The sequence below is a fragment of the Anas platyrhynchos genome, chromosome 13 (genome assembly GCF_047663525.1).
Source record: "Anas platyrhynchos isolate ZD024472 breed Pekin duck chromosome 13, IASCAAS_PekinDuck_T2T, whole genome shotgun sequence".
NCBI classification, from domain to species: domain Eukaryota; kingdom Metazoa; phylum Chordata; class Aves; order Anseriformes; family Anatidae; genus Anas; species Anas platyrhynchos.
The window spans coordinates 24,290,818-24,315,400 of NC_092599.1; the positions used below are offsets into that span (position 1 = coordinate 24,290,818).

The 24,583-nt window shown below is 39.2% G+C and overlaps 1 long non-coding RNA gene across 1 annotated transcript; it reads right to left on the bottom strand.

Moving 5' to 3' along the window:
• Nucleotides 1-7,561: 7,561 nt before the first annotated feature.
• Nucleotides 7,562-16,468, bottom strand: LOC140003578 (uncharacterized). Its single transcript, XR_011812472.1, has 2 exons — nt 13,190-16,468; nt 7,562-12,951 (listed from the first exon to the last, which is right to left on the bottom strand). It is a non-coding gene; the product is annotated as an uncharacterized lncRNA (long non-coding RNA).
• Between the last annotated feature and the right edge of the window lie 8,115 nt (nt 16,469-24,583).

Consider the following 24,583-nt stretch of genomic DNA (forward strand, 5'->3'; position numbering starts at 1 on the left):
CAATAATAATTCAATTCTCTGATTAAAAAATGAAAGAGGTGAGAGGAAATATGTGAATGAAAGGATTATGGATAATGTTGAGTTCTGCTGTGCTTCTGTTTTTAAAAGGCAACCAAAGTGCAATATCTTGTTACATTTCATGTGTGCTGGAAATGAAACAATACATTCTGGGATAGCTCAAGTTTCATATGAGAGAGAGATTTTTAATTTTAATTTTTATTATTATTATATATTTTTTGAGATAAAGGGGCTACATGAAACATTGTCAGGTTGTCAGGACTTGCATTTTAAAACAGAAGTGCATCAAGATTCTGTTCTGGGTCTTCTATGTTTTCTCTGAACTGTGAAGCGATAGACTAAGCAGTTCTCTTAATGCAGTAAAATTTAGTTTTGCATTGCATTTTGTGGATGCAAATGTAGTACTTTAGCACTGGCAGGTAATTGGTGAAAGAGACAGCTGCTGTCTTCCTCCTAACTTTGCTCTCCAATTTAAAATGCACTAGGTGAGTGGGTGAGTCATTTTTTTTTAAATAATTACTAACTTTTGACTCTGTTTTTAAAACCTTAAATATTCTCTCCTGTCTTTGGTAAGATTGTGGTTTTATTGTTGATATTGCTGATCATAGGACACCTGTGCTATTGCTACTATATGTTTTTGCTCCACTGTGATGAAATTCTTGTTTGTACACGAAAGTAGCGTGTGAAGAGTTCCTCTTTCACTTGTGTGTGTGTTAGCTCCCTGTCAGATTTAACCCCCCCACCTTCCAAACCAGTAATTTGCCTTTCATGCCAAATGCTATGTGAAGTTACAGTGTTTGAGTGGTGATCACTCATGTGGGTAACATTGCCTGATTTTTCCTAATAGGAGAAAATATCTGGATGCTATAATGTGCTGATTTTTGAAAGAGATACCAGAGAAGAGACCTTGTGCTCTGTATCTCTGTTGTGCTCTCATGCCATCATTGGGTGTGCACCCCTTCCCCCGTGTGCCCTCTGTTACGCACTCTCTTCATTTTACCTCTGGCTCACTTGCTGTCTCTCATTGTCTTGGCTCTTGCCCTTTCACTTGCTGTTCGTCAGTCTTCTGTATGCTCCTTTGTGTTCAGTCATGGGCACGTGCTCTCTTGCTCTGTCTTTCTCACACGTGCTTCTTCATGCTTAGTCTTGTGTGCTTGCCCAAGTCTTTTTCTTACACAGTCACATTGTCCCTCTTCATCTCTCATACCGTCTTGTGCTCTGGCTCACTCTACTTTATTGCTTCTTCCAAATTTCTCATTCACTTATACACTACGTACATCAGGTACAGAGGCATACACTACATCAGTTGTTTATTCTATATAGTGGATATGTTGAACCCTTCTTTGTAACATGTTGCATGTTTTATGGCTAATCTGATGATCCATCAGTGAATGACAAACTGCTCCATTAATTGGATCATTAATATTAATCCAATATTAATGCTTGGTTTTGTTTACTTCCACTGCTTTATTAATATTATTCTCATTTTGTTTCAGAAACTCCAAGTGGAAAATAAAAAATCAAGTATTAGAGAATTTAAGGTCTTTGGGATTTGCTAAATTCAGTTAAGAACTGATTTCATTATTAATTCCAATGTCCAATAAAAATTGAATCTCACTGGGCAGGGTTTAAAATTCTGGCAAGGGTATTATCCATACAACAGCCTAGTCTGTCAGTGGCTAAGCATGTTGCAGTGGAAAAACTGAAGTCATAGCTTCAGGTAGTACTGTAGTCCAGCAGAAGGAATTTAAAAAAAAATAAAAATTAGGACTGTAGGCCTACTGCTAGCTAATATTTATCGACCCTAGCCTTGGTTAAATGATGCAAACACTAAGCAAATGTTTTCAGTAATATGGTCTATCAGAATTCATTGGAACTTAGAACTGAAACGTAATTAAAGTCAAATATAAATTATTGAGAGCAAGTAGTTTCAGGTTAAGGAGTTGAACAAAGATAAGTTAGTAACTACTTTCCTCCATGAGAAGGGATGATGTATGAAGAAATTACATATTTCCATTAACTTTTTGTGTGTTGCCTGCAGTCTGCTTTGGAGAACATACCAGTTCCTCAACCTGAACTTATATATCAAATTCCAGGTGTCAAACCAACAAGTAGATGTGTCAAAATGTTTGATTCCTGGGTTCTCAGTTAGAGGTTCTGAACCCTCTACAAAGAAAAATGGGCAGAAATAAATGGGTCATCTTGAAGTTGGGGGCTAATAATGATGGAGAAGAAAAAGAAATTTAAGTAAGCAGAAAATGTGACAAAAAGAAGTGGCTATCTCTGAGAGAAAAACAAAACAAAACAAACAAAAAAAAAACCAGGAATCTGTAGGTGCTGCTAAAAGACTTCATGTAGACCTTCACTCAGCTTGATGCAGAAAGTGGGCTTGTCCTACACATGTATGGAAGACTGGTGACACTGACTGTGTAGCTTTGTGTCAAGGAAGCTGCAGCATAGTCCTGACTGTACGTGATCGTCTCTAGCACAGAACACAATTATCAGATTCAGTTCAAAGAGAAATTCCAGACTTTGGTCAAACATACATTGAAGGTCAGCTTATGATTTTTTAATTATGTATTTTGTTTCCTAGAGATCATTATCATTATAGATGAAATGGCAAAAATTTTTATCAGTTTACTGAAAGCACAAGTAATACAGTTGTAGAGGCTAGTAATAACGTGAAAGAACGCAAAATTATTACACAAGTTTATATTTCAAAGAATCATTCCTGATTCTGTTTCTTATACAGGAATATCAAAGAATGGCATTCATTCAATTGAAATGAGAGTGCACTATAGCAGTTTCCAAATATTAAGATTGCTGGAGGGAACTCCTGTAACAATAAGTATATATCTTCCAACATACTTAGGTATGCACAGCAGAAACCGATGCCATTTACAACAAAGTGTATTGGTTCTTTTCTTTGTAATCGTCTGTCACTTCTTGTCTGGTAGTAACATGCATTATTCATTGATAATAATTTATATTTGTTATAGTTTTTGAATTTTATAGAGGTTTTCCTCATTATTGAAACATTATGTACACAGATTTTGTTAAACTCGGAACTTAGAAAATGGAAAGAAGTGGTTTCAAGTAGAGTATTTGGAAGATCATAAGAATGTGGATGAAGAACTTCATGCTTCTTGTCATCTTAAATGAATTTTATTATTTAAGTTCCTCTTTGGCTGTATATAATTGCTTTATAAATATTAAAGTGTCTAATAATCACTAATATTGAAACTGTGAAGGTTTACGGATATCTTCAAGGCAAAAATGGCAGGGAGAGTAACATTTTTAGCTAGACCAATACAGTTAAAAAAAAAACAGGCAAGCTTTTGGATATGAAGCCATTTTCTGGCACCTACGCAAAAAGACACTTAAATAAGGCATGAAATAAATTCTCTTATGTTCCTGCAAGATTGAGAACTGTTGCAAAACTTTCATAACGAGTTATAATGTAGTTCAGAAACATCTGTCAGTGCTGTTGGTCTAAATTTCTTGATACTTTTAACATCCATTAATAACTTTTTTTCCATTTAATAACTTTTTTTTTCTCTCTAGATTTATAGTTTAAAGAAAAAAAATAGCCTATCACACAGAAATATTTTCCTATTAAAACTTTATTAACAATATATCTTCTTATTAACAGTCTCTTATTTAAAGAAAAGCAAACAGACACTATATATGTTTATATATATGTTTATATATATATATATATATATAAACAGTAATGACAAAAGAGCCTCACAACATTTACATCCATATCTTTGTTTTTTTCTTCTTCCTCTTCTTCTGAATGTTTGTGTAGAGTCTGCTTCCAAAGAAAAAATGTTGATGGCTTTATTTCCTCTTTCACATAAAAGGAATATTTAATGCAAGAGGCTATCACTGAAAATTGCAAGTTCTGACCATCTCCTAAATTCCTGGTTTTATGCGTGTCTGAGTATTAAAAAGAGTAGCCACTGGGTGGCTGCTGTGGTTGAGAGAATAATGAAATTCTTTGTAATGGTTATAGCATGACATTCTCTTTCAGAGTAAAGAGTGCTGTAGTGGATGAAGATCTTCATTTTCTTCTGTTATGGATTGTCCTATCATATAAAAGAATGCATTTTATGTGATATAAAAGTATCTTTAAAAATGTATTGGAACTCTGAGAACCCACTTGCAAGAATCTAAATGATTTTCACTTCATTCTTGAACACGGCTAAGTGCTTTAGTTGTTATTACTGAATATGATTTCATCCTGTAATTAAGTAATTCATTGTGAGGCTAATAAAAGTTGTGTTTTGCAATTTGTGCATAAGAACAACAGAAAATATCATGAGAATCACCTTGACTAATTTTAAATTAATGAAATAACATTATCTTTAATGTCTTGCTGAAAGCAATTTGCAAATTATGTTAAAAACAAACAAACAAACAAACAAAAACATAATGGGAAAGAGTAGTTTGGGGGTTAAATAGTAATTAGTAAGATTAGAATAGTAAGACGGAAATAAAGGATCAGTGCCTTAAAAGATGTCAGGGTAAAAACTTCCATTCTCTAGAAGGACATTCTTTCACTTAAAAAGAAAATTTTGGGTGTCTAGTATGGAGGGGGACGGTAAGCTGGTAACAGTGTCACTACTAGCAAAGACTGGTACTTGGAACAAATGACAATTATTTGCTCTAACGAGTAATTGCCCAAGATTAGGAAAGGTGCTGGGGCTATATGGGTGAAATTATTTTAATCCCCTTAATAAATAAATAAATAAATAAAAGTTAAAAAAGAAACAAAAATCACTTCAAGATTCATTTAGAATACCTGACTACAAGGTAACATTCAACGAAATCAAGCTCTTCATGATGGATAGATTCCACTGCAATAGTGTAATCTTCAAATTGAGAGTGGAAAAATAGTAAAAGAAAAGTGTCAAAAATGAGACTTCGGAAGAAGTAATGAATTCTTTTAAACTAACTTAGTACTTAAGAAGAATTAAAAAAAGAAAATGGCAAATGTAGTAAAAATAGCAAAAGAGTAATAGGAGAAGTGGCAAGGGAAAAAGGAAGATATAAATACTGATAATAGGGATAACCAGATATGTAACTCCATTGAAGAATGGATTTGATTATTAATTAGTTGTGGTCAGCATGCCACTATAGAGGTGTTCGTGTGGAATGGGGGAAGTCTCATAGACATAGGAACATATGTCTAGACATAGGAACTTGATCTGCTTGAACCCCAGCTCTATAGGTTAACTAACGAAAGTAATTACAAAAATTAAGATGATGTTCAGAGAAAATAGAAAGGAAGCTAAGATGTGTGGTCAATAACATTGTTTCTTGAGTCAGTGAAGTCTGGAAGAGATACTAAGGAATTTCTGATGAGGTAGTTTTTGGAAACTGTAGATCTCTCTAACAGTATTAAAGGGAAAAAAGTAGATAGGAGTGTTCACTCTAGTCATATATGACATTTTAGCTTTCTAAATATGGATTATGGGGAAAAAAATGGTAGTAATAATCCAAGAGCCTAGGTACTGACATTCAACCAGTATCTTCATTGATTTCTTTGCCATGATAAATCTGATATTGAGGATTAAGAAAAATTTTAGGAAAAAACAAAAGAACTTTAGATCCTATGATTCTTCATTGATTTGCTTTAACTTAAATGGGTAAACAGGAAGAGATCTTTAATGCCCTTGGTTTTTAAAGGGCAAACTCAGAGAAATGAAATATTTACAAATACAACACTGAGGAGCCCAAATACTCAAAAGTGAGACATAAATTCAACATGAAAATTTGTTTTTGTTCCCAGAAATGTAAGTTGAAAGAGGGCCTGCAGCTGTCTGAAGAGTACTGACTTCCAAAAGGGTAGTAAGGAAAGAGGATGTGAGAATCCCAGAATCATAGAATGGTTTGGTTTGGAAGGTACCTTAAAGATAATTGAGTTCCAAGCCCCCTGACAAGGGCAGGGACACCTCCCTGGTGCCCAAGGACCAGGTTGCCCAAGGACCCATCCAGCCTGGCCTTGAATACTTCCAGGGGTGGGGAAGTGTTCCACATCTTCTCTGTGGGTAAGTGCATCCACAGCTTCTCTGGGCAACCTGTTGCTGTACCTCTCCACCCTCAGAGCAAATAATTTCTTCTTTATATCTAAACTAAGCCTCCCCTCTTTAGGTTACTCCTTGCCTGTAAAGCAATTCCGTGTTTCTCTTAGATAAACATTATTTTACCTAAAGTTACTTAGTAATGCACCAGGAATTTATTCAAAATAGTATATTGCTTTTTGTGTGTACTAATATTTCTAACTAATTTAAAATTTATGTACTTCCTTGCAGTAAACTTACGTTTTGTCTTCTAATCTTTTCTAAATGAAACATATTTGGTAAGGTGTCACTCTCAGCTCTGTTTCCAAGCAAGCGTTGGAAATAGGTGGAGAATTCATTCAAAATTTTAGTAAACTGCACCAATTTTGTGATTCTGGAGATGAATGAGGTTAACATTATTTAAGAGAGAACATGGTGAAAGCAGTATTGGACCATTTGCATGGAATTGCTGAAGTGCCTAAATTCTCCATACAGATAAGAATGTTTGAAATTGAATGGTTTTCACACATGCCAAATAGTGTATGCATGACTTCCCTGCTTAAATGCTTTATGCTTCCTGAAATTTGGTGACTTGTTGCCTCTTCAGGTGTAGGTAGAATATGTGTTGTTCTAAGACATTAGAAAACAAGAAGAGAAATTATTTTTGTGCCCTTATTTCCTTTGTTGGGGAAAGGGGCATAGGCCAGTAAGATTCTGAACAACTGAAATGTTAAAGCTTGTGGGCGTTGCAAAAAAATGACTACATATATAAGTCTTTGCAACTGTTTGGAGCTGCTTTTATGAAAATGGTAATATACAATGAGAAGTAGTCCATGGAAACTAGTGCCTAGAACAAAAAGCCAATGTATTTTTTCTTTATTATATAATGTTCAATTATATGTGCCCGATAGCCATCCTGTGCAAAGAACATATCAAGAGCTTTAAACAAAATCTGATTATAGTTATATTCAAAGCTATTAGAATTGATTTCAGAAAAGCTCTCCATAACATTTACAGAGCCATTTGCAATTCTGGCTATAGCGGTGGGGGGGGGGAGGGGACAAAGAGATTGTGGTCTCCTAGAGTACACAAACCTTTACAAAATCTTTTCTTACTCTTTGCTCCTATGAATCTCTGTGGTCAGTAATTCTGAGAAATTCCTTTGTTACCATTAAGATGGCCAATCCTTTCAGTTCTCTGAAGTACACTTGTCTAAAGCTAAACCCGTAAGTATAGACTATGTTAGAGGGAGGACTGCCATTTGTCTGGAAAATAGGAATTAAACCTGTGTTATCCTCATTGCGTTCTGTTAGGGTTTCTAGAAAAGATAGAAACTGCAAACAATTCAGCTTGATTTCCATATCTGTGTGGACATACAATAGGTCAGGTGCTTGGTAATTCCTTATTTTGTAGCTCAACCGTGCATACGAGAGAAACTGACTTCTTACCAAGAGACACAAATGCATGATGTATCTAACTTCAAAACTGCTCACTCAGAATTAATTTGCTGTTTGCTAAGAAATGTGCAGATGCATATGGAGTTCTTTGTCTTTTTTTTTTCCTTTCAGTGCCATGAGCACTAGGTTAATTGAGGTGCTGGGTACTATCATTTAAATGTTAAAATTGCATTGTGGTTATCTTCTTCAACAAAGATATGTGCCTTGATGTAATAAACTTGGCATGATATTTAATTGTTTGTAATAAGTGTGGTAAAATCACGGTCATTCATATTTTACAAAATCACAGAATCATCTAGGTTGGAAGAGGACTCCAGTATCACCTATTCCAACCTCTGACCTAACACTAACAAGTCCTCCACTAAACCATATCACTAAGCTCTACATCTAAACGTCATTTAAAGATTTGTTACAGAAAATGTCCAGTGCCAATCCATTAAAAAAAAAAAAAGTAATAAAAAGGTGTGCTTGTATATATATGTATTTAATAGTGGAATTTTAATTTGCAAGTGTAATTATGCAAATACCCAAAATATATTTGAAGGCTTTAAACTTATGCTGGCTTCGTATTTTTATAGCAAACTTTAATCTGAAAATAGACACAGCTCATAGCCTGTTAATACAAATATATCTTCATCAGTATTAATTTATCTTCAATCCATCCATGATTCTTTTTAATTTTATTGTCCACTTCCCATCCCACAGTTAGAAAGACATAGTCTAGAAATGAAAAATTGAAAACAAGTGGTCTGGAAATTAAAAGTTGTGCTTAGATTGATCATAGCAACTATTAAAGAAGTTTCCTATTATTGTTTTTAAGACGTTCATGAAAATTTTAACTTCCATGTTTAAGGTTTCCATGATTTGTCTACTGTAGCATGCAGTAGGCAAGCAAGCATATTGTCCTTATCATTCTGCTTTCTCCTGAATAGGCAGAAGGCACGGTACAAAAACATACCTGGTACAAAAGGCTTGACAAGCAGAGATAAAACAAGGCACTTACAAAGTTATAAGTTGAGAAAAGTAGTATTGCAGTAAACTGACTGCTCCACCTGATCCTCCTGTGCACATTGGATTACTTGCAAACTAGCTGGATGCAGACGTTCTGTGTCTGAAGAAACAGATTGTTCTACCATTCTCTGAATTTGTATTGACCATGTCTTTCATCTTCATTTTATGACGAGATCAGTTGACTGGACTTAAAAAGGTCTAGGAGCTAATGATTTACCTTGAAGGCTTTCCATCATAGCTGTTTTTTTCCTGGTGGCTACAGCCTGTTGCCTTTTTTTTTTTTTTTTTTTTTTACTGCTTATAGTGAATTGAGCGTCCTGCCCTAGAAGTGAAGAATGGGAGATAGTTAGAGAAAGAATGAAGTGATAAACTGTTCCCTCCTTGTCACATTCATCCTGGTTTCCTAATAAGGGACTTTTTAAAATTGAGCCTTGCGCTACTGTGCATCAGGAAGAGATCTAAGCAACCAAGAGGTGACATACATAGAAGTTTGCTGTGGTAAGTGGAAAGTTTAAATTCGTGATTTAAACTTTCTGGCTCAGCTCTGGCCAGCAGCCAGAACCTTTTGGAGCCGGCCGGAGCTAGCTCTGCTCTGACATGAGGCAGCTGCTGGGCTCTGCTCACCCCTGCAGCCAAACCCTTACCATGTGTACCCAGTACACAAAGCTTGGCTGGAATGCTACAGTACAGTTCCAACAATTCATAGAATCACAGAATGGTTTGGATTGGAAGGGCCCTTAAAACCACCTGGTTCCACCCCTTCTGCCATGGGCAGGGATACCTCCCACCAGACCAGGTTGCTCAAAGTCCCATCCAGCCTGGCCTTGGGCACTTCCAGGGATGGGGCACCCACAGCTCCTCTGGGCAGCATGTACCACTGCCTCACCACCCTCATAGTGGGTGAAATTTGTTTAATGCACTTCTTCACAGATTTAGTCTTAATTTCTGACTCTGGGATTAAAGCTACAGCTGCCTAGAGGAGCCTGCTAAAAATTGATCAAGGGAACTGTCATCATCTTTCTTTTTCTCTTATGAAGTATGTATTTCTGTATGGACACCATTGGCACACAGAGATGAGGTAGGAATGGAGCACAGATGTGTTAAAACTTCAATTAAAAGCAAATTTCAAGCCTTAGGAGAGGTGATACTTTGGGATAGGGTGCGTGTGTTTTTCTTTCTTTGTTTTTCATGAAAAGCAGATAAAAACACTCATATCCTTATGGACAGTACTTAATAAGTTTATCTTTTTATTTGACGTGAGGGTATGGAACTGGATTTAATTTTTTTTTTGACCCATACAAGTGACTGGAAATTTTGGTACAGTTGCCAGAGACAACATCTGATTTTTTCACTGGTCTCTATTGCAAATTATATTTCCATCAGAATACTTTTCATGACGAATTGTTCATGAAAATGATTTCAGGAGGTAGAGCACCTGCTGAAGTCCTGCATTGCATATTAATGTAAAGGCGACAGGTCTTGCAATTCTTGTGTGATGTTCAACTCTGGCAACATGCAAACTGCTTTTTGTTAATGAATTGTGCTAAGTAATGCTTTACTCTTTTATGTATGTAATTATTAATATGTAAATTACCAATGCAGGTTGGCAGTTTGGCAGAGCAAGACCTTTTTATAGTTTGTCTTGTTTAGACTGAAGAAAATCAGAGGCAGTTATGGAAAAAAAAGGAAAATGGCTGAAATATATAGTTGCAATAGTTGTAAGCTGTGAGTAGGCATGAAACATTAGTTAAAATACATTAAATGTTTACTTAGTCAAATAGTGACTTCAGTCATGCAACAGAATGGTTCCCTGCTAGTTCAATAAATCTAATGAGGCAAAGCAGTACCTTTCCTGATGTTACTGGTTTACAGCCATTCAAAGGATACTACAGTGAGCAAATGGCTACTTCATTTCTTGATGCCAAGGACATTTAGCATAGCTAATGAGGGACCAAGACAAAAAAGGCTGTAAATTATTTTTGACGATTGGAGCTCCTGGATTAGTGAAAAACTCAGAGTTAAATCTCGGTGTCTGTTGCAGGAAATCTGTGCTTTTGGGTCTGTTCTTGTTTTAAATATTTATTGCCATATGAAATCAGGCTATGTCTAGCAAAAACATTGGAAGACTTGCAGAGAAGCAGGATCCAGAAAGATTAAAAATTTGGGCAAGTGCTTGGGTTATTGAAAGACCAAAGCAAATTTTGTCTGTAGACTTTCAGACTTTGGAAAGAGTTCAGTTACTTTTTGTTTGTGATTGCTATTTTCTGTCTCTTAATGAAATAAAATAGAAATCCACGTGTTCATATGAGATGTTAATTTGCATGTAATTATGAGAAATAATGATTCAGAACACTTCGAATCAAAAACAGTGATAGGATTCAAGTTTCCATAAAAATATCATCTTTAAGTGGTAGTTTTAATTCCAGGTTCTTTGCATTTCAATATGAAATATAAGACTTTACATCAGAGATTTTACATTACTTTACAAGCTATGTAATAAGTTGTAATAAAAACTTCCCATTTAAAAAAAAAAAAAAAAGAAAGAAAAAAAAGAAAAAATAAAGATAACCAGCTGATGCATTGCCTGAGTACATATTTTCTCAGCCATTTGCCTCATTTTATGTACAGCTTAATATGTATTTTCTCTCTACTTTGTCTATAAATATATATTTTCATATCCATAAGAATATACTCATGTTCTTAGTAAATGAAGGCATGCTTTCAATAAATTGAATGTCCAGCTGGCTGAAGATTTAAACAGAAAAAGGATACAAGAAGATATTTGGTAGATAAACATGTTCTTGTTTAGTCTTTTTTGATACTGATTGTTTAGAACTCTGAATGCTTGCTTATGCTAGCTTTGGGCTGTTCTTCAAAAAGTCAATCAGCACAGTCTAGATGGTGGCTTTGATCTTTGTTTTTATATTTGTTTTAAGAGACTAAAAGACACGAAATTTGTGATTACATGGTTTGTGAGATCATCCCCCCCTCCACACATTATCCACAGACGGTTTAAGGGGACTAAAGAAAGGCTGCCCGCCTGAGGTTTTGACATCTTCATTATAGTCCCAGCAGGCTACTTTATAAACATCAGCATTTTTGCAGTTGTTTTTGCAGGTGCTTAAAGGAGATTGTGGCCTTTCACCTAGCATAATCAGCTTCCTTTTATTTCACAACATTTACTATTCCTTTGCATAGCCTTATTGTTTTTACACAGTGCTCTTAAAGGAAAACTTAACGAATTATTCCAACACCTGCTTGCCACAAGGCAAACACTGATCTTCATGTTAGTCCTATGAGAGCTTACCACAGCCTCCCTAAGGCACATTTATCATGCAACTAGACGTCATCAGTCTCTGAAGGAATGTGATAGTGACTTGCTTACTTTCACATCGTGTGTCATCTGCACTGTGCAAAATTTACATTTCTAAACTTTGTATTTTATAGTTCAGTAAATAATAAAACCAACTTTTACAGACTTTTGGCAGAATATTTCTTAGGTCCAAATCCTTACATTTTAAATCACCTAAATTATGCTTGCTGCATTTGTCTGTTGCTTTTATGCATATCATTTTCCCATGTTTCTAGTTATGCTTCTCTATGCTTTGGATAAGTGGATAAGTATGATAATCAAAGTTTGTTTGTAATTTAAAATATTTATCAGCATGAAGAGTGATGCACATAAGCAACATTACACCCTGGAAAGGAACTGTGATAAAAAAGCAGATATGTTAACAACTGTTAAACCAGTGCAGAAACTAATTTTGCTTCTATTACCTTCTAAGCTAGCAGACTTAACCTTTGGTCTGAAAGTGGTCAGACTTTCTGTTTGGACGTTATACTGCCGGATGAAGCAACAATATTGTAAGATCTTGTTAATGAACTCTTGATAAAGCATAGACTTACAATGAACCTTATTTTCTCACTGCTACAGTACCGATGCATAGGCAACAGAAATTATTCAAAAAAACCTTTTTATCCGGAATTAATACCTACAGACACACACGTGCTTGAAAGCCATCTTCTGCTTACAAGGGCCAAGTATTTAGAATTTCAGAAGCACAGAAAGCTGTCGTGTTGCTTACATGGTGGGTATGATTTTAAATAGTTGTGATTACTACACACCAAGCATTCCTCTGATTTTAATCCGTCTGTTTATGCCCATATGGAACTATTTTTTATTAGTTATATATTTCAGCAACCATGGCTCCTTATACTGCCCCCCACGGATTAATTCTGAAGCACAAGAAGAAGCATCGAATAGGATTTCTTTACAAATGTCTACCAGAAACACTCCAAAGCCTCGATGGGTATCAAATGCTGCCGGATCCCAAACACATCTTCTGCTCTTCTCTTGCTGATTCTCAGTCAAGGAGGCTTTGCAAGAGCCTGAAATCCTGCTCATTTCAGAAAGGGCACGGCAATCACGAGCAGATACTGAAAACTTACTGACTCCCCCCCCCTCCCAAAATGACACCCAAACCAGTCGCGGGAGGGGAGGGGCGGAGGAGGGGAGAGATCCCATTTCCTACTTCCTCAAACAAACACCAAGCAAAATGCCGGCTCAGCGGCGCTGTGGGGCGGCTCCCCCCAGCCCCAGCCCCGGCCCCGGCCCCGTCGCTCCCCGCTCCAAACCTGCTCCGGGCGGCGGGAGGCAGCCTCCGGGCGGGCTGAGGGGCCGGCGGGCCGCGCCTGGGCCGCCCGCGCTGCTGGTGACAGCGCCTCGCTAGGCAACGGCCGCAACCTTCGGCGGCGCCGCCCCGCCGCGCACAGCGGCCCCCCGCGGCAGGAGGGCGCGGGCGGAGCGGGGGTTGAGGGGTGGGTGTGAGGGGACACCGGGGGGCAGCCCCCGGCCCCCAGGGACGCGCACAGCTCGCCCTCGAGTCCTGGGGAGGGTGGAGGGGGCCGTCTGCTTGTGGTCAAAGCAGGGGTGCGAAATGCGGCTTCCATCGCCGCGCTCGTCATGGAGGAGAGCGTCTCCTTACGGCTCTGGTGGAGCTCAGCAGTAAAGGCTGAGTTTTCCCTCAAACACAAGCGGTCTCCAAGTAGGCGAGCCACGCTCACAACTGCTCGCAGCTGCTGGCCCAGCAGCCGCCGGGAGTGCCCAGGCACACGTCCACACACAGACACATCTGTAGACACAATGCCGACAGAGCTCAAGGAGCAAAACGCGAACGGATTCTGTCCGATTTGTATATGAAAAACAACAGATAAGACCGAGTCGGTCCCATTCATGACATGGAACACTGCTTTAGCAATTTGTAAGTGCACAGAGCTTACTCCACCCTAAAGACTTGATAAACAAAGAGACATTTAGAAAGCTAAGCTGTGAAATGACTGAAACAAAAGGGTGTATTTCCAGCTTCAGTTCCCTAAAGCATGCAAGTACTTCTCAGAAACATAAGACAGGACAACGTAAAGATGTAATCTGTGATTAAGTAGTTCTTCTTTCACAGGGAAAACCAAAACCAATGACTTTTCAGGGACAGCAAAAACTCTTGATGAGACAACAACCTTACTCACTGTTGAAAATATAATCCCTTTACATCATTGGCCTCACTCTGCTGCTGTTCTCTCCTTTTTCTTCTTTTCTCTCTTTTCTTCACATTTATAGATCTACACCCTGAAGCTAGAGATTTACCAGCACGTCGGCCACTTCTGCCTTTTCCAGGCTCTGAATCAGTATCACTTTCCAGTTGTAGTAAGGCAAAACGAGATGCAGTGGTAGGGACTGAACTGATTAGAGCAGATTCCATTGCCATGTCTGAAATTCTACTGAGCTGGCTTCTTTTAATTATCAGTTTCCTGGGAAAGTAGCACAGAAGGTAGAATGAAAACATTGTTTGATCAAACAAGCAATAATTCATATCATTAAACCACAGAAGTGTTTTTTTTTTGGCTCAAAAAGCATAAGACAGGGCTGGAATTGGGGGAATGAGGGAGAAATCAAAAAGATACAGTATAATTTATTTATATTGTAACTGACTACACTGTATTACCTTAGGTAAATAAAGAAGAATTACATTAAAAAAAAAAAAAAAAAAACAAAAAAAAAACAATCTACCAAACACATTTTAGGCTAATACATTCGCTCTTGAGAGATTTTGTGGAAAAAAAAGGTGGCTCTACAAGAAGCTGGTCTTCATGTTCTGGGCGGAAAAAGACACAATAGAATAGAATAGAATAATTTAGTGCTTAAAAACTATTTCAGATGCCATCCCCAGAGCCTGACAAACACAATTTAAAAATGAAGTAGATAATACACATACGCAAGCTCCAGTTTGGGGTAAGCAGCCTTATCTCTTCTTTTACAAGAAGTTTAATTTTGTTTGCAATGCACTGGAGATTCAGCAAGCAGTTTTCTCCACAGGGAGGTGAACCCAGCATTTCAGCTGGTACCGTCCACAAACATCAAGTTCACCTGTTCTTACAGCAAAACACAGAGGATACGTTGGGAGGAGACAGAACTAAGTAACACTTATGCCTTCTGTTGTTGCCTGTAGCTAAAAGCAACATGTACATCCCTGGGACACCATTCTAAAGATCAAATCATTTACCTAACATTAAAGCTAGATCCTGGGTATATCTATGTTTGTCCAACTGCAGTTTTTCCATGCAGAGTTTGGTCAATTAGCAGAGTATTGAAAGTGATGATATCCATCTCTGATTACAAATTTCATAGAAAACAGACATCTAGATATGCTGACATATTATGACAGAGGTGTAGTGAGATAATACATACTTCTTGAAATTACTGTTCAAAAGGGATCTTTAGAGTTTGAAACAAGTTCTTGAGTTATCTGCTTAGATAACCTACAAATCTGTTCCTTATTAAGTACTATTACAAAAGAACATGAGACTCTGCAGAAGTTTCCACAGGCTCTCTTTACCACTTAACTCCAGAATTTCTCCAGTCCAAAATTGTATAGGTGCTCCATATATACTCAGGTATGTCAACATGCAACAATAGCATGGCAGAGACCATTCCCCAAAATAATGATTTAAAAGGAATATGTCATTTCACTTTTCAGAGATGAAAGAACCATGCTCTACTCTTAAGTTTACAGGAGACAAAAAGGTTACAGAAAAGAGCATTCTCGTCACACAAAGTTACTCAACTCCATTTCTCTCAAAAGAAGAGAAGATGAAGCTGGTCATCTTAGGAGAAAACGGCCATTGAGCTGTGAATCTACTTGATGCTGATATTCAGATTAGCTGATCAGACCACAACTATGTATCTAGAAAATACAGGTCAATCATATCTACATCATAAGTAATTCATATTTGTCACTCTTTAAATGACAGAACAGGATACATTTGGATTTTTGTGCAGACAAGACTGTGCACATATGCACACGTGTGCATACATTGACAAATATTTTAATGCTAAATAACTATATAGTTAACCAGCTGAGGAAATTAGTTAAAGTTGAGAGACTTCATGCTCTTACTAGCTGGACACGAAATATGTTGAAACTTGAAGCTCAGAGAAAAGATTACAGGTGCATCTTTACAGCAAGAAAAAGCACCAGATAAAAGTGCTCAGTCATGTTCCACAAGAACTTATGATGCTGGATGTTGCTCTAAAGCAGACAACACTCAAAGTTTTGTCTGCAGACTCCCTGCTGTGCTTGGCTTAAGAAAAAAAAAAAAAAAGAACTATAGTATGACTCTTCAGTAAAAGCTTGGAATTTCTAGTCTCTCTCTACTGTGGTGTATTTATAGTTAATGTAAACAGTACAACGGCACAACAGTCTTTATTTGTACAGTGGCAGCAGTGGCTAATGCTGCCAAATCCTTCTTTTTGCACATACAATCTGAAAACAATTACACGTAGCTGAACCTCTACACAGGTACATAAAGTGGCTGCAAACTCCCTTCTTTCGTCTATAAATACACCAATATAAATACACCAGTAAGTATACCTTTGCTGTCTTATCGTAGTTGGCATGCAATTAAGAGCCCAGCTCACAAGTACATTTAACAAGTACTACCCATGGAATTCTGCTGTTCCAATTCACTGAAATACTACAGTGACAACATGATATCAATTTACAAAACCTTATTCCTGAATTCGGTGTTTCTACATCATCATCATCATCATGGATGGCAATGAGTTTATAAAGTGAATTGCAAATACATGAGATTGCAGGTTATTTTCTAGTTGAGTCGCAGATAGTTGTTAACATTGCTAATTCAGTTGGTAGGACATTTCAATACTATTCATATTACAGCAGGATCAAATTATCCCACTTCTGCAACACCTAAAGATGGATCCAGTGATTCACCAAGGCCTACCACCATGCCAGGCTTCATATTTTAGCACCACACCTACAATTCTGGCAGACCCATTTTATTAAGCACCTAGCACTTCAGTTTCAAAGTATGGCTCCCATTCCCCCCTCCCTGAAAAAACAATGGGCTGATACCTCAAAAGCTTTCAGCTAATTAGAGGTGCTTGCTAGCACCCTTTCAGAGGCTGGTATAGTTCCCCCCACCTCAGGAATTATGAGCAGTGTTATTCTGTATTGCTATAGAAATAACCAGCCGTAGAAAATTAAAAACACACTGGTGTAATTGAGCTTGAGGCTTTGTTTAAGGAAGCTTTTTGATCACAGAAAGAAAGTGTTCAAATATGATTCAAAGATCAAAGCCGAAATTCCTTTAAGTGGTATAGTCTTTATTGCAGCGCTGGATGATGCACAGGGGATCTCTCCACCTATCGTGCATACCCAAGGCGGAAAGCAGTCTTGAATTTATACAATCAATCTCTCAATATTCTACAAGCGCCTATACATATTCCTTACCTATCCCCCCCTTCCCTCGCTTCTCATGCTAATTAGCCTTTTGGCACCTTGCGCCTGCGTAGAGCCTCCCAAGAATTGTGGGCAGGGGTCTTTGGGATGTGGGCAGGGGTCTTTGGGAGGAAGACCCCGAGTCTTCCTCACAGTGTACTTTTCACCTTTGGTCAGGAATCTGCTGAGCTGGCATGTTTCTTAATTGCAAGCGCTGGTTGTTGCTAATTCTTCCATTTGTTGTACCTTTATAACAAATTCCAATGTCCAGTTTTGAGATTTATAGTCCTTCCATTTGTTTCTCTGTCCGTCTGCCGCTTCCTTATCATGAGTTGCAGCGTCTTGTTTCGAGATATACAGTCCATGTCTGGGGATTGTCCTTGCCTCCCCAATGCCTCCCCAATGCCTCCTTAATCAAATACCACAAGGAGTTTCATAATTCCACAGATCAAACTATGACCTGAAGCATCATTTCAACTTCTACAGTAGTTTTCAAGGAAGAGTTTTGAAGTGCGGTAAAATATTGGAAGTAAATAACAGCCTGTTGCCCAAACCCTATTTATCTGAACACAATATTCCCTACTACATAGGCTACAGGAAAAATCCGCATGAAGGTAAAAGGAAGCAAAGCCTGCTGGCAAGTATTTGAAATTGTTTCCATTTGTGTCATGTATTAGCAAGAGCCATAGTCTTGAGAGAAGACTTTCACTAATGTGTCAAGGAAGTAAGTAACTCTGTTACAAAAAGAGCCCTCAATAATCCAAGTTGCAACACCATCATGGCATGGATTGACAGCTCCCATAAATGACCCAGTTCCCAAACGTTCTGATCTGCATATCACTAGCAGGCTGTTAGTGCAACTCTCTGTGCAGTCTGCTCCAAGCAGTAAGAGTTGTGAACACAGCTCCTGCAGCCAAAAGTACCTGTTACTCAGATTCATACATCACCAACAGAAGATGAGCATTGTGAGGAATGTGTTAACAATTCGTGTCCATAAAGAATAATTCTGTTTGAATCCTGTCTGCCTCTGGGTCCTGCACTGGCAATTTAATTCTTGAACCACAGATGCAGTGTGTCCCAGTCTCCCCCTCATTCTAGCCAATTTATCAGGTCTTCAGAAAACACTCCTTAAATTTATGAACCTGTTTGCTTTTGTTATTCCGGACTTCTAGTTCTAACAGTTACAGCCTTTTTTTCCTGTCTTCTTCGAGATTAACTTAACACTGCTATAGATGTGTCTGTGAATGGCTGGGGAAGAATGTTTTAATTACTCGTGAAGCGTCAAATAAGAAAGCTGTCTGTGTTTGATGTCTGGGAGTTTCAGAACAACTGATAACAACTAGTGACTGTTATGGGATACTATGCGGATCTTTGGTATCTGGCTAGGAGGCCAAGAGATTAAGAGGAAGGAAAAAGAAGCTGAAGGACGGCTGGGAGACAAGACCTGTAGAGAGTGTTCCATAAACTTGGAATAGTGCCGAGTTAGTACAAAGGGTGAGAGGAAGACTACGAGCCTTCAGCATGAAAGACCCCTAGAGACCCCCAGAGGAGACTGATGCGCATGCTCCAGTAGGAGGGACTGGACCCCAGAAGCTAATTATAATCTATTTTTTTAGAAGTAGTAATGAATATGTATTAGTCTAGGAGCATAAAAATCAGCTGCTTGATGTAACTGGTGTGCGTCCTGGTGGAGCGGAGACTCCCGGTGCACCCAGTGCTGTTTGCTTACCTCTATTCCTTTATATTCTTTTAATAAATCCTATTTTTTTATTTAATCCTAATTTGAATCCTGAGCCATTTATAACAAATCTGTCCAGATCTCTCTGCAAGGCCTTTCCACCCTCAACAGTCAACAACTTCAAGTTTAGTGTCATCAGCAAATTTGCTCAAAACACCTTCTAGTCCTACATCCAAATTGTTTATAAAAGCATTGAAAAGAACTGGCCCTAAAACGGAGCCCTGGGGGACCCCACTGGTGACCAGCCACCAGCCTGATGTAGCCCCATTTAACATAACCCTCTGAGCCCTACCTGTCAGACATTGTTCACCCATCGTATGATGTTTTTTATCTGTGCTTGACATTTTTAATGGGATTGTGTATATGGTTTGCTTTTCTTGTTCTCTAAAATGACTTTCTGAGAAATCCTTTATATAATGAACATGAAGTTGAGGAATCACAGACAAGACAGGTGAAAAGAACTTCTGAGGTGCTCAAAAGAGTACACACCATAAAAATATCCATTTCTGCTTCCTAGCTTTTTTCCTAATCTGTTATAAGTGCATTGTCATCTTTCTCCCGTGACTGCATTCTACAGGGCTGAGTTTTTGGGATGCTAGCTAGCACTCCTGAGCACATTACTTCAGGTTTCTAGGCCAGTCTAATAAGCGTCTTCCACCACTGAGGCACCAGTATGAATATGAACCAGTCCTTTTTGTTAGAATTGTAGGGGTTGGAAGGGACCTGCAGAGATCATCGGGTCCAACTCCCCTGCCAAAGCAGGTTCCTTAGAGCAGGTTGCCCAGGTAGGCATCCAGATGGGCCTTGAATATCTCCAGAGAAGGAGACTCCACAACCTCCCTGGGCTGCCTGTCCCAGTGCTCCGTCACCCTCACCGTGAAGAAGTTCTTTCACATGTTGGTGCGGAGCTTCCTGGGCTCCATTTTGTGGCCATTGCCCCTTGTCCTGTCCCCACAAACCACTGAAAAGAGGTTGGCCAAATCCCTCTGTCCACCACATCTCAGATATTTATACACATTGAGGAGATCCCCTCTCAGTCTTTTCTCCAGGCTGAACAGCCCCGGGTCTCTCAGCCTTTCCTCACAGGGGAGATGCTCCAGGCCCCATTATCATCTTTGTTGCCCTCCGCTGGACTCTTTCCAGGAGACCCCTGTCTTTTTTGTACTGGGGAGCCCAGAACTGCTGAACACAGTGCTCCAAGTCTAACTTTTCTCAATTGTTTCAGGATCTATCTATGCTATATAAACCATGGAGCTTTCTAGGCAAACACTGGCAAATCGTGAGCCAGGTGCAACTCAATGCCGACGTTTCCGTCAGTGTGTTAGGTGTGATAAATTAGTAGGGGTTTGTTCATTGTCCTTGAGAATTTAAAGAATCTACTGAGGAGATAAGGTTTCACAACTCATGGCATTGTAACATGGGGACAAATGGGGAAGGGGGGTTGGGTAAACATCCTTGTTAAAACAAGGATTTTGTAAGATACCACCCACCCACCTCAAGACATCCTATTTTGCCCCCACCTGAACACAAGCACAACGCATGATCACCGGAGGAAGAATAACGACCCCCAACAACAGACTGCGCAGCCTCAGAACAAGTCTCGACAAGTCGACAAGTCGACAGGTCAAGTCTCAACAAGCCAGAACTTGAATGCTCTAAAACAGCGACACTGGAAAGAGGAAGTTGCGTGCTGTGGTGGAGCGGAGACTCCCCAGCTGCCCAGCGCTGTTTTGCTTGTGTCTGCTTACTTGATTAATAAAATAATTTCAATAGACCAGAAAATTGTGTGGTCTAACTTATAACAATTTGGTGCCGTGACTCGGATAAAGGCATCAGACTGAGGCGCATCTCAGGGGAGGCGCCCTGCCGAGTTCGGCGGCCTCTGAGAATGTAGGCCTCACTTGGGACCTTTTACTGACGAACCCTAAATTGGATACAAGCAAATAAAACCGGTAAACCTCAGGCAACCTTTGTGCACGAAGACCGAACGAAGACTCAGAGGAGGAGTGAGTCAAAAAACGATAGGCCGGTGTTCCGTTCGGTTGGGGTTGGGTTTCCCAGAGTGTGACAACTGAGACGTCCAATTGCGGACGAAGCGAGAGCGGACCCCTCGGTAGTGCGGTTCCCACATCCCGCGAGGGACTGGGCCACGAAAAGGGGGAGTGTGTGTGTGGGGGGGGGCACTCTGGAAGATGGGCCAGAAAAAGAGTAAGCTTTCTGGTTCCATGGGTGGGGGAAATAGTGGTAAGGATATGTCCTCCATTCCCCCCCGATAGTCCTCTAGGAATAATGATTAAAAATTGGAATGATTCCCCTTTTAGGCGGGGAAGGAATAAAGTAAAAATGATACGTTATTGTGTTGAAGTTTGGGATGGTAAACAGATTTGAGGAGACCACCTTTACTGGCCTGTATTTGGGTCTTTTGAAGACTGGGTTTGTCAGGCCTAAATATTTATGTAAACTCAAAGGAACCTTTTAGTCTGGAAGAAAGTGAGTATGCACACCTCTGGATAAATTCAGATATGAGGACGCATCTACATCTCTAAAAGAAAAAGGAGGGCAGGATAAAAAGAGAAAGGACTTAGAAGTCCTAACACCGCCCCCACCTGATATAGTATAAACTCACTTTAGGATAGAATAAAACTTGTGGTTAAAAGTTAGCAAGGACAAAGTAAACGACATCTTGTTATCTGTAGACCTTTTGTTATGTTTAAGCATCTTGTTATTTGAAAACATCCCAGTATCTGTTAACTGTTAGTCAGGCTGAGACTTGAGATAACTTGAGTCAATTGTCTTGTCTTGTTAACTGAGACTTCCTGTTATCTGCCGACCCTCAGTTAAACTGAAAGCCAACTCAGCATTTTTACAGCTTGGAAAACAACTGATTAAGCAAAGGTGAAAAGTGCATTACGAGGAAGACCTACGGCCTTCCTCCCAAAGACCACTGCCCACATCCTGGAGACCCCGGCCCACAATTCTTGGAAGGCTTTGCGCAAGCGCAAGGACTGATAAGCTAATTAGCATACGAAGCGAGGGTAGGCGGGGTTAGGTAATGAATATGTATGAGTGCTAATTGAATATTCGTTGATTCGCTGTATAAATATGAGATATTTTGTCACTTCGAACGTGCACGATAGGCGGAAGGATCCCCCGTGCATCCAGCGCTGCAATAAAGAATATACCACTTAAGGAAATTTCGGCTTTGATCTTTAAATCAATTTGGCACCCCAGATGGGACAACCTCTCTGCCGGTCCGCAGGACCCGCTGGGGACAGGACTCCCTAGGGTACCCCCGGGATTTCCCGGAGGGACTCCTCGACTCACCGGATCACTGCGGAGGCAGACAAGGACCCCACCCATCATTGTGAGTATATTCTTTATTCTGGTTTGGTTTTCTGGTAGACCGGTCATTTGGAACTGTCCGTTAAGTCGGAAGGTGATCTTCTGCAGGACAGTATTTGGTATATACTTTGTGGTTAGTACCACAAGTATATTTGGGGACCTTGAGGTCCATCTGTATCTGGAACTGTCTGTAAGTCGGAAGGTGATCTTCTGCAAGGCAGTATTTAGTATACACTTTGTGGTAAGCACCATAAGTATATTTGGGGACCTTAAGGAAAGAGCTCGCTTTAAGGTCCATCTGGAATTGTGTTGCCTACTTTGGTTTTCTGACTCATGGAGTGTGATATTTAACTCTGGTTATTGTTACTGCGATTTTGGCTATTTTCTTGGTGATAATAGTAGTTTCGTGGCATTGTTATAAGAAAGATATCGTTACAGTGTTACATATTTTGGTTTTCTGACCTATCGCATGTGGAATTTGACTCTGATTATTGTTATTGTGATTTTGGCAATATCTCCTGGTAATAATAGTAGTTTTGTGACATCGCTATTGAAAGATACCTGTGTGCCCACAGTTTTGTAAGTGATACATGTATTCTGAGAGTGAGAACTGGAAAATGGGGGGACGAGTAAGCAGTGAAATTCCTAAGAAAAGTACGTTGGGCTGTATTTTGAGTTATTGGAAGGATATAGGGGGGGCTCCGGGTGGAAGTGAAAATAAGAAAACTGACAAAATATTGTAATCAATGGTGGCTGCTTTATAAGCTGGAATGTTGAAAAAAGTGGCCTTTTAATGGAGCTTTAAACTATAATACTTTGCTACAGTCAATGTTTTTGAGAAGGAAAATAGGATGGAATGTTGTATACTGATGTTGTTTCAGCATCTTGGAGGGAAAATGTACGGAATTAAGTTGGTCCCTGACTGTGCTTTTGATGCTGGCATTAGAAAAGTACAGGCTGGAGAAAGATAAAGGAAGTGTTAAAAGGGTTATTGCAAGTGTTAAAGGTGTTTGAAGTTGAATGAGCAGGGAAAGAGGATGTAGGAATGTTAACAGTTCTGCCTCGGCCTCGGGCTGAGACCTTAAAATCTTGGGTGTTAGCCCTCTGGGGCAAAGGGATCATGATGGGTCCCAGAGAGTTGTCACAGAAACAGAAAAGCAGTTAACTCTGAAAACAACCTGAGTTCATGTGTGAGCTCAGATTGCCGATGGGATCGCTCAGGAAACTGTGGACAATTGCATTTTCCTGACCGACCCCCACTAAGACCCTAATCATCCTGAAAATTATGAACGGTTAAGTAAATACTAGAATCTGGACGAATTGGGAATTGAGAATATGCTTCCAACAAGGTCTAAAAGAAACCCCTGTGGAATTTTTGGACCAACTCTGAAATGTAATGGGGAAGAAAGAAAAAAAAACAAACAAAAAAAAAAAAAAAAACGGTTTGGACCTGGCTTCAGAGGACAAATCGACTAGCCTTTTTCTAGGGTAATCATCGGCCCCTGATTTCAACAGGTCTAATGGGGACCCGGGGAATCTACCCTAGCAGATCCTCCACTGATTATAATGAAGTTAGGAGAGGAACAGAAGTGAAATTTCTTATTGATATGGGGCAACGTATTCAGTTCTAAATCAAGCATTAATGCCTTTACGGAATGATTATGTTAAGGTAAAAGGGTGTAACCGAAAAGGCTTATTTTTGTGAACCTTTGAAATACAAGTTGGGGAAATGTTATATATGGAGTGGTAATTCGTGTCGAGAAAATGGTTGATATTAACAAAGAAGGGTGATTCAGGAGACTCCATGCAGTCTGGGGTTTCTTGTTCTCCAGGTGGTTTCTTGTTCTCCAGCCATTAAGGCATGGATGTTTCTGGGTGTTTGCTGTTGTTGTTACATTCAAAGTTGTTTGACTAATTAAACAGTTGTTTTGAAAAGAACTGCTGTGGAGAGAAGGGTATTAGAGGGGAGCCTGCTCTTAAAAAAAAAAAAAAAAAAAAAGAAGGCAACACTATGAAGTTACATCAGTACAGAAGCAGGAAAAAGAAGTGAAGAGGAACAGGCTGGCAGAATGGGGACTGTTAAGTTATGGAACTCAAAGGATTGTTTGTTACCTATCCTGATTGTATGTATGTATAGGCATGTGAGGAATGTTT